Below are 8,971 nucleotides of genomic sequence, written 5' to 3' on the forward strand. Positions count from 1 at the left end.
AGAATAACACCATTCAGGGAAATTCCTGGCAACCCGTATGAGGATGGCAGCCAAATATGCACCTGATCTTTGCCCACACCTGCGAAGAGGGAGTATGCAGTCCTATGGCAGCGACATACTGTTACAAAAAAATCTGTTTTTGGTATTAACTTAGAAAACAAGCCCAGGTAAGAAGCTGTTTAAAGGCCAGGAGATGGTTGAGAGATGGATGCAATTTGTAGCATTGAAGGGCACAACAGTGGTCGTTAATAGCCGCAGCAATTTTCGGGGGCCCACCAAGGGACAGTCTTCCATCAAGGACATCCCGAGGAAGAAGGAATCGCTGAAACAGCTGCTGAAAGGATGGTGTAGGTCAAATGGTCTCATTAGTGGCATTGTGTGGTGGAGCTGATGGGATGGCAGCCAAGGAAAAGACATCCTAATCCACATTAGTGAAGGCCCACCTAGAAATGTGTTCAAATGAATGATGTTAAACAAAAGATAAGACACTCACAAAATGATCCTAGAGGGAACCACATTCCCAATGGGTGTTAAAGAAGAGGGTTTCTTCTCCGGCCAAGGTTCCGTGAGAGAAGGGAACAATAACAGCTAAAGAGGAAGAAAGGGAAAGGATGTAAATGAAGAGGAGGAGGAGGAAAGGATGCAACAGAAGTAAAGGTAGACGTTAAAAGGTACCTTGTGGAGATAGTTGAACTTATGTCAGGCCTAAAAGGAAGACAGTTGAGAGTTTTGGATTCATACCCTGAAGCTTTCTTTCCTTTTATAGATTGGGCACTCTGACTAGTGAGGAAAATGTGGGCCAAAACAGATAACACACATAGGCAGCAGAGTGCGAGGACTCCCCACATGAGGAGGGCAGCCACAGTCGCCGCAAATAGGTGGCGCCTAACATAGCAAGACACATGGCCTAAACAGAGACAATGGAAAGAGGGTGTGGGAGGTGGGTATAGGGCTTCATGTTGCAATGTTAAACCATTACTTTACTTTTTCTGGAATTGTGTACCCATCAAATGCCAGGATGAAAGCACCAATATTAACACAATTGTCCTTAGGACATCTCTGGACTCACCAGAAGAAATGAACACTGCACCAAACAGATTCGCCCAGAGTTCATCATCAGATGGAAGAAGGTGGTTCCTATGGAAAATACTGCCCTGTGTCATAATAACAGACTGGTGAGGAGTACTACTCATCAGGATGTCTCATAAGTGCTCGACAGCACAAAGGGAAGCCGACTGATTGGCAAAAGATATTTTAATACGTAGGGAACTAGATCGCAACTTTCAATGGAAGTCAACTTCACCACCGAACTTATTTTCAATGTGGGGGGAAAAAAGAGCAGTTTGGTAGTGGTAAAAGTTTCACCATCTGTCCTGGAACAAAACAAATACCGGGAAAAGGATTTCCCTCAAGTGGGCCTGGCCCTCCTCCCAGGGAGTGACCAAGAAGGGGAAGGTCAAGGAAGCAAAAGTAGGAGCAGACTGAGAACTATTCCTATCTGAAGAGATGGCCGCAGACAAGTAGTCACAACTGTGGAGCTTAACACAGGCTTCATGTGCAGACCCTTCACCTGGTACCACCCATTCCGATCAAGAGCTCACCCCTTTGATGTCAACGAGCTGCAGCAGGGGCTGCTTGGCACAATAGTCGCAGCCGGAAGTTCCAATGCTCCAAAAAGATAAGCAACTATTCCCAGGCATGCGTGAGGCAGTGACAGCTTATGTACCAGAAGTATGATCCCTGTGATGTCAGGGGGCTCAGCCAGATGAGTACATAACAGCCCCACAATATGGACTGGCAATCGTGCTGGTGACCTAGCTGGGAGAGGGGAGGGGATGGGAGGAAGGCTACAGAGAGGGTAGAAAGGGAAAGGAGGAGGGAGAGGCACCCAAGCCATAGACATCAGAGAGGGAGTGCTTCCCCAAATGGGTCACACTACGGAAACAATTTAGAAAGGGAGCTCAAACACTAAGGGGGAGCACGAAAAGCCAAAAAGAAGGAAACGCAAGGTAAGACCATACAGGAATAGCAAACCCACCGGAATAGCCAGGTCATCGTAAAGGGAAACACCGAGGGAGAAAGAAGGGGTTAGAGAGGGAGGAGCTAGTGTGGGGCCAGAGGGGGGTAAGAACCAACTACCACATACAGGGGTGAGAGTGGTAACACGGACAAAGAAAGGAAAAGAAAATATAGACACAGAGAAGGCAGGAGAAGATGGACAGAGTAAGTGGGAAGAGGAAAATTGAGAAGCAACCCACACACACGACTGCGGTCTCAGGCAACTGATGTGGTTTCTGTTGCCTAAGACGGCAGTCTTGTGTGTGTGTGTGTGTGTGTGTGTGTGTGTGTGTGTGTGTGTGTGTGTTTCAGTTATCTATTTTTGATGATGGCCTTACTGGTCAAAAGCTTTATTTGTGACAGTCTTTTAGTTGTGTCTATCTGCAACTCAGCATTTCAGCTGTATGGCGAGTAGCAACTTTGCTTTTCATATTGTTTTACATTCCATCCTGGATTTTCCATTGTTTGAATAAATACATACCCCAGCTATGCCAGTTACGCAACTAGTATGACAGTAAAAAAATCTAGCTGTAGAGACAGCCTGATCTGTAGCTTTTCCTGATGTCAGGATTAGGTTGGAAAATAACAGTTTTGTTGTGAGTTGGTAAAGCCAACGAATGTGATACTAAAAGACTTGAAGCTTAGCCTATTCGAAAAAAAAGAAAAAAAAAAACACCAATAATACCACATTATCTTCACCATATTGTTTACAGCTCGGGTCGCCCCTTTCCTATGTCAGTCATCAAACCCGAAGACTCTTATCGAACATTTCCCTACATCTAAAATTTTTTGTTCATCATCCCTGCTCATCTACAACCTATCTCAAAGTATATCCACAATGCTCAGACATCCAGTCACCTGGGATTTGTGAAAACTAGAACAAATCAGATGTAGGTATCACTGATCAGATCTCCACCAATCTGTTAAGACGCTACTTGAGCTGTTGTAAGGAATGCCAGTGACAGAAGCATGAGCTGCAATTATCTCTGGGGCATTTGATACCGATTCCACCTGCAGCTGCACAATTCACCCAAACTGGAGAGGTTCTCAAAGCCAACAAATGGAAATAAATGGATAATAGATTGCACTGACTACCACACCTCCTACACCATCAGCAAAGCTGTGTCAACTGCCAAAGCTTCAGAAATTGCAAGGTTCCTTGTTGAAGCCAATATTTTGAAGCACAGAGCACCCCTTGTGATGATCTCTGATCACGGAAAGATTTTTCAGTTGAGACTAATATCAGAGGTAATTTCACACTGTGACAACACCCACAGGATGACTACCACCCACATAGAAATGGCCTAACAGAAGCTTTAGTAAGATGTTGGAAGAAATGCTCTTGATGCACGTTTACAGTGAACAGCGACTGGGATACAATGCTGTCCATTCTGACAGTCAGATATAACATATTGAAGAGAGACACTACAAGCTCACATTGTTCTTTCTGCTCTGTGGTCACACAGTCAAAAACAACAATGGATAGACTCAATGTGGCCATTTTAACTGGATGATACTCAGGATGAATATTTAAACACCTTATCACCAGGACCACAGAAGTAAGACAGTTGGCTCACACACAGGCCCTAGACACTGAGGAGAAAGACTATGAAAGCTACACAGCCCAGCACCTGCACGTGAACTACAGCCTGGGACGCTTGGTATAGATTTGTACTTCTGTGTGGAAAGTGCGAGTATTGGCAAAGTTACTAATGTGCTACTTTACACTGTATGGTATTTTCCATCATGTGTCAGGCACCAAATAAGGATTATGATCTTTCATCAAGTCAAGAGACATTGTCCATGTCATCATACGAGGCCCTCCTACAGTCCTGAGGCATAGGTAAACACCATGGTCTCCTCATTCAAGGAAACTGAAGCAGCGCTTTATGATCTCAAAGCTTCGATGCTCATCACAGTGAAAAGAATATGACAACATGAACCGAACTTAACGACCCTCCAGACCTGCCATATGAAAACCACTAATAATACCTAAATCTAGGATACTGTAGTCAGCTCCAATGAGAACTTCTAATACAGTGCATTGCTGTTTCTCAGGAGAGGGAGCAATTCCATGAGCTGTGCTGCCCGTAGTGAGGAGTAGTGACTATCGCCTCTTGTGGCAATCTGTGAGTCGCCGGCTCCAACCTGATCACCAGCAAAATACTTGTTATTAAGTATCTGTCATTTCTGGAAAGTTCTGGAAATTTCTTATGTTTATTATGTCTGCATATTCTCCAATATTGCATGTCAAGGACACAGTTCCATCTGCATGTTAATGTCCATAATAAATGTGCTTTCAGTGTAAGTATTCTATTTTAGTGATGGCCCTGGTTTTGTTTTTGGAGTTGATTAGAGATAGAATGTGACAATACATAGGCCTCTACACTGCAGGACTCCCAACACAACAGAAAATAATCAGAAATGAAACTATCAACTTCAAAGCTAAAATACACGTCCAGCTTCACTACATATAAGTTTGTCACAACAACCTAGGTTTAAATACACATTCACTGGTTTCACAACACACCTGTTTTAGACATCGGGATATGCTAAAGATCAGTCTGTCACCACTACCACAGTTCCACCTTTGTGAGACACGTCTATTTAAATTAATAGTTGGAAAATGGTGTACACATAACAAACACCTGTAAGTGACAAAAGCTGAAAATTAATGGGCCAGTCACACAAAAGAAGTAATTTGTATTATTTTCTCACCAGAACAGATATACATATTTCACACAAGATCATTAATAACATTTCGACATGTGGGGTAGAAAAATGTTATTGGCACAGAATATCTGAGTATGAACTACGACCTTTGTGACCACTATCAGCAGCTTTTATTTGCAGAAAGCAGATGTCGAACTTACTGAGAAAATTCACTTCTTGCAACTTTTATTTGATTGGACAAGTGGGAGAATTTATGGATAGACAAAATTTCACATCAAATTCATCTGCACATCTCTCTAGCCTTAAAACACATATCTATAGACATAGGACAGTGAACCTGCGTGGTTGGGCAGTGCTGTTTATAAACAAACAACAAGTGTGATATCAAGAAGCACATCAATCAATTAAATTTTGTGAAAAATACATTATTGCCTTTCTGGTTGAAACTGAGCTCTTACTGGGGAATTAAACCAAAAATTACAAGCATTCTTCTACATAAAAAAAACTTGAATTATTTTACATCAATAGGCAAAGAGTGTCGAAATGCAATGTAAATACAAAAGGTCTATGAGGAACTACCAAAGTTTTGTCCAGAAACACATTTCATTTTTTTCATTGACATCCACATGACAACACTTTCAAAACAATAGTTTAAATGATGAGTATGGTACTCGACATGCAGTTGTAATACATCATCCTGCAGTTTTCAAGTTCATAATTTCAATGTGTCACAGACTGCTTTCTTTCTATAATACAAACCGGTGTTTGTTTCTTTTATGTCAGTACAGAAATACCTTAGTGGTCAAAAACGATTACGAGTATATCTCTTCATGAAAATGCCCCTTTTGCAATACAATAAATAGCCACAATAGACAATACAATAAAATTTTGTAGATCATTTAACAAAGACGCCTAACGTCTGTGCATCAAATACGTTGTAAAATTGGGTACCACAAACTTCCAAGTCCGCTTTGAGTACACCAACATCATTTGTATCAGAGTGCGATCAACTCCCAGCCCAACGGAAGGTTAGCTGACGCTCCATCGAACTTTTAACGGTATAACTAAGAAGCAAGTATTCTCAGCGCGTGCAAGTTTCCCCTACTATATTGTCAATCACACGATGTTAACACGGCAAAGTGGCTTCAATTCATTGTTTATTTTATATAACCGTCGTGCTGCGTTTTTTATTCTCAAAGGACGAAGAATTCCTTACTTATTTGAAGTAAAACGTTGATGCTACAAATCAAAAACGAACTGGTAACTAAAATTAAACTGCGATCTGGCTGCCTCCTTAACTACACGTGAGTAAACTTACGACCCATACGTTACGCATTCCTATAATTCATTACATATACAGTTAACTTACCTGAAACTGATATTATAAGCCCGTTTGCATAATAAACATGAATCACTACCACAAAAACACACAGCACTTCGTACAAATTCCAGTACAATGGCTGCCGACTTCCAAGCAGAGATTCCAACGTAAACCCGCAACTACTACCATAATTATCTTTGTAAACCATCTTCAAGAGGATCAGTTACGCTGGGTTTCCAAATGCAACTTTCGCGACGCCACTTCACAACCATTTGCTTTCATTGCTGTTATCGTCTGAACTATCCTAGACTAAGAGTCGTGCTCAAGACTTCAGTTATGCCAGCGTCTCTCTCCTACTTTCCAAACGTCATGTAAGCTCTCCTTCATACTCTGTTAGATTAGCAATCTGAAAACAAAGGCTACCACAGATTTATGACTCGATTAACTGTTCCTGAAACGCTTTCAATTTTTGTGGAAGTTTCATAAATTCTTGTCAATGAAGTGTTATTACTTCGTCAATGTTCTTATATCTGTCGACTGGCAAGCATTTGGCTGCGTCGTCTGAGGTTTTTCCCTTGTTATTTTGATAAGAAAAGTCATTTCCAGTAAATATCATTCAAGATGTCTGTTACAATGTGTGTGTGTGTGTGTGTGTGTGTGTGGTGAGTGAAGTGTTATGAAACAAAGTGTGTGCAGTGACTGATAGTGAGATAAGAGTGAACGCTGTGGCATTATATTATTTAATAAGTTATTTGTAAAAAAAGTATTGTATACCAGGAGTAAATCTAATGATTATGTCTAACTAGAAGTCTGTAAATATATATGTCTATACGAATTAGTTTACTTTAAATTGATCTAAACTTGTAAATACTTTGACATGTCCTATAACTTTGTAAAAAGAAATCTACAGATGAGTAAAGATACTACTACTACTAATACCTCATGAGTTATAAGATGGTAAGCAACAACTATCATCACCAGATCTGGTCATCAACATAACCCCAGATTGTAACATAGAAGAATTAAAATATTAAAATCTATAAATTTCGAAATCTTTCTTCCAAAGCTTACAAAACATCGATATTTATTGCTCAATTTTGGTTCATTACATATTTTACTGGGCACTGGATACTGGACTAGAATATTTTAAGAGACACAGAACACTGACAGGCTAAATTTAAAATTCGAAATAGCAAATTTTCGATGTTTTTAATTCCTATTTGCATACACAACTAACTGACAAAAGATATTAATTTCAGTTTACAAGCATTATTTACAAATTCATTGTTAGAATAACAGTTCATTAATTTGGTAAAAGTAATCATCAATAACGAATTAAGTTTATTTGTAAAGAAACATTTAACTTTTTGTTGTTTGATGCGACTGGCTGCGCTATAGAATAATTTAATTGTTTTGGTTGAACTATATTTGTGATAGAACAACTTCTCCAACTAATTCATCAGGACATTAAAACATATTTTGGAGTGAACATGTTTATTTTGTCATAGTTCTCCAGTTATGTTTAAAGAAATCACATTTACTGGCTATTTTCTAGATAAGATTCTATGTACTGTACTTAGATGCATCTGACATACCTATGGACTAGTTTTGGATGTGAGCATCATTTTTTATGATTGTGAATGTTTATGACAGTATAGTATAACTTAACAAATGGGTGTTATAGTGTTTGTGATGCTCAGATTTTGCGAATTAGTGTGAACATGAAAATGGGAAAGACAGAGACAGAAGAACGGAGAGAATTTAGTAATGACAATATTGATCTCAATTATTTTGGTATGGAAATTTATTTATCAACACAATACTTTTGTATTAAACTAGTTTCTATTTTGCAATGACACTCATTAAACAGTTTGCATACATCCTTCAGTGCTAAGAGCCTGGTATTTTCTGCTGAAATATATCATATACAACCGCTCGCTCACCGATAGATCTGTACCTAGAGATTGGAAAATTGCACAGGTCGCACCAGTGTTTAAGAAGGGTAGTAGGAGTAATCCATCGAACTACAGACCTATATCATCGACGTCGGTTTGCAGTAGGGTTTTGGAGCATATACTGTACTCAAACATTATGAATCACCTCGAAGGGAACGATCTATTGATATGTAATCAGCATGGTTTCAGAAAACATCGTTCTTGTGCAACGCAGCTAGCTCTTTATTCGCATGAAGTAATGGCCACTATCGACAGGGGATCTCAAGTTGATTCCGTATTTCTAGATTTCCGGAAATCTTTTGACACCGTTCCTCACAAGCGACTTCTAATCAAGCTGCGGGCCTATGGGGTATCATCTCAGTTGTGCAACTGGATTCGTGATTTCCTGTCAAGAAGGTCGCAGTTCATAGTAATAGACGGCAAATCATCGAGTAAAACTGAGGTGATATCAGGTGTTCCCCAGGGAAGCGTCCTGGGACCTCTGCTGTTCCTGATCTATATAAATGACCTGGGTGACAATCTGAGCAGTTCTCTTAGGTTGTTCGCAGATGATGCTGTAATTTACCGTCTAGTAAGTTCATCCGAAGACCAGTATCAGTTGCAAAGCGATTTAGAAAAGATTGCTGTATGGTGTGGCAGGCGGCAGTTGACGCTAAATAACGAAAAGTGTGAGGTGATTCACATGAGTTCCAAAAGAAATCCGTTGGAATTCGATTACTCGATAAATAGTACAATTCTCAAGGCTGTCAATTCAACTAAGTACCTGGGTGTTAAAATTATCAACAATTTCAGTTGGAAAGACCACATAGATAATATTGTGGGGAAGGCGAGCCAAAGGTTACGTTTCATTGGCAGGACACTAAGGAGATGCAACAAGTCCACTAAAGAGACAGCTTACACTACACTTGTTTGTCCTCTGTTAGAATATTGCTGCGCAGTGTGGGATCCTTACCAGCTGGGACTG

The 8,971-nt window shown here is 40.2% G+C and overlaps 1 protein-coding gene across 2 annotated transcripts in view; it reads right to left on the minus strand.

Annotated features, from left to right (window-relative positions):
• The window catches only part of LOC126263730 (RNA-binding protein 25), a 212,324-nt gene extending 206,074 nt beyond the window's left edge, over positions 1-6,250 (minus strand). Inside the window, exon 1 of one of the 2 annotated variants that reach the window (XM_049960890.1) lies at positions 6,101-6,250. The gene's annotated coding sequence lies outside the window, so the exon portion shown is untranslated. The remainder of the gene's footprint in view (positions 1-6,100) is intronic. The other variant, XM_049960891.1, reaches the window with a different exon arrangement.
• Between the last annotated feature and the right edge of the window lie 2,721 nt (positions 6,251-8,971).

The sequence above is a fragment of the Schistocerca nitens genome, chromosome 6 (genome assembly GCF_023898315.1).
Source record: "Schistocerca nitens isolate TAMUIC-IGC-003100 chromosome 6, iqSchNite1.1, whole genome shotgun sequence".
Classification (NCBI taxonomy): domain Eukaryota; kingdom Metazoa; phylum Arthropoda; class Insecta; order Orthoptera; family Acrididae; genus Schistocerca; species Schistocerca nitens.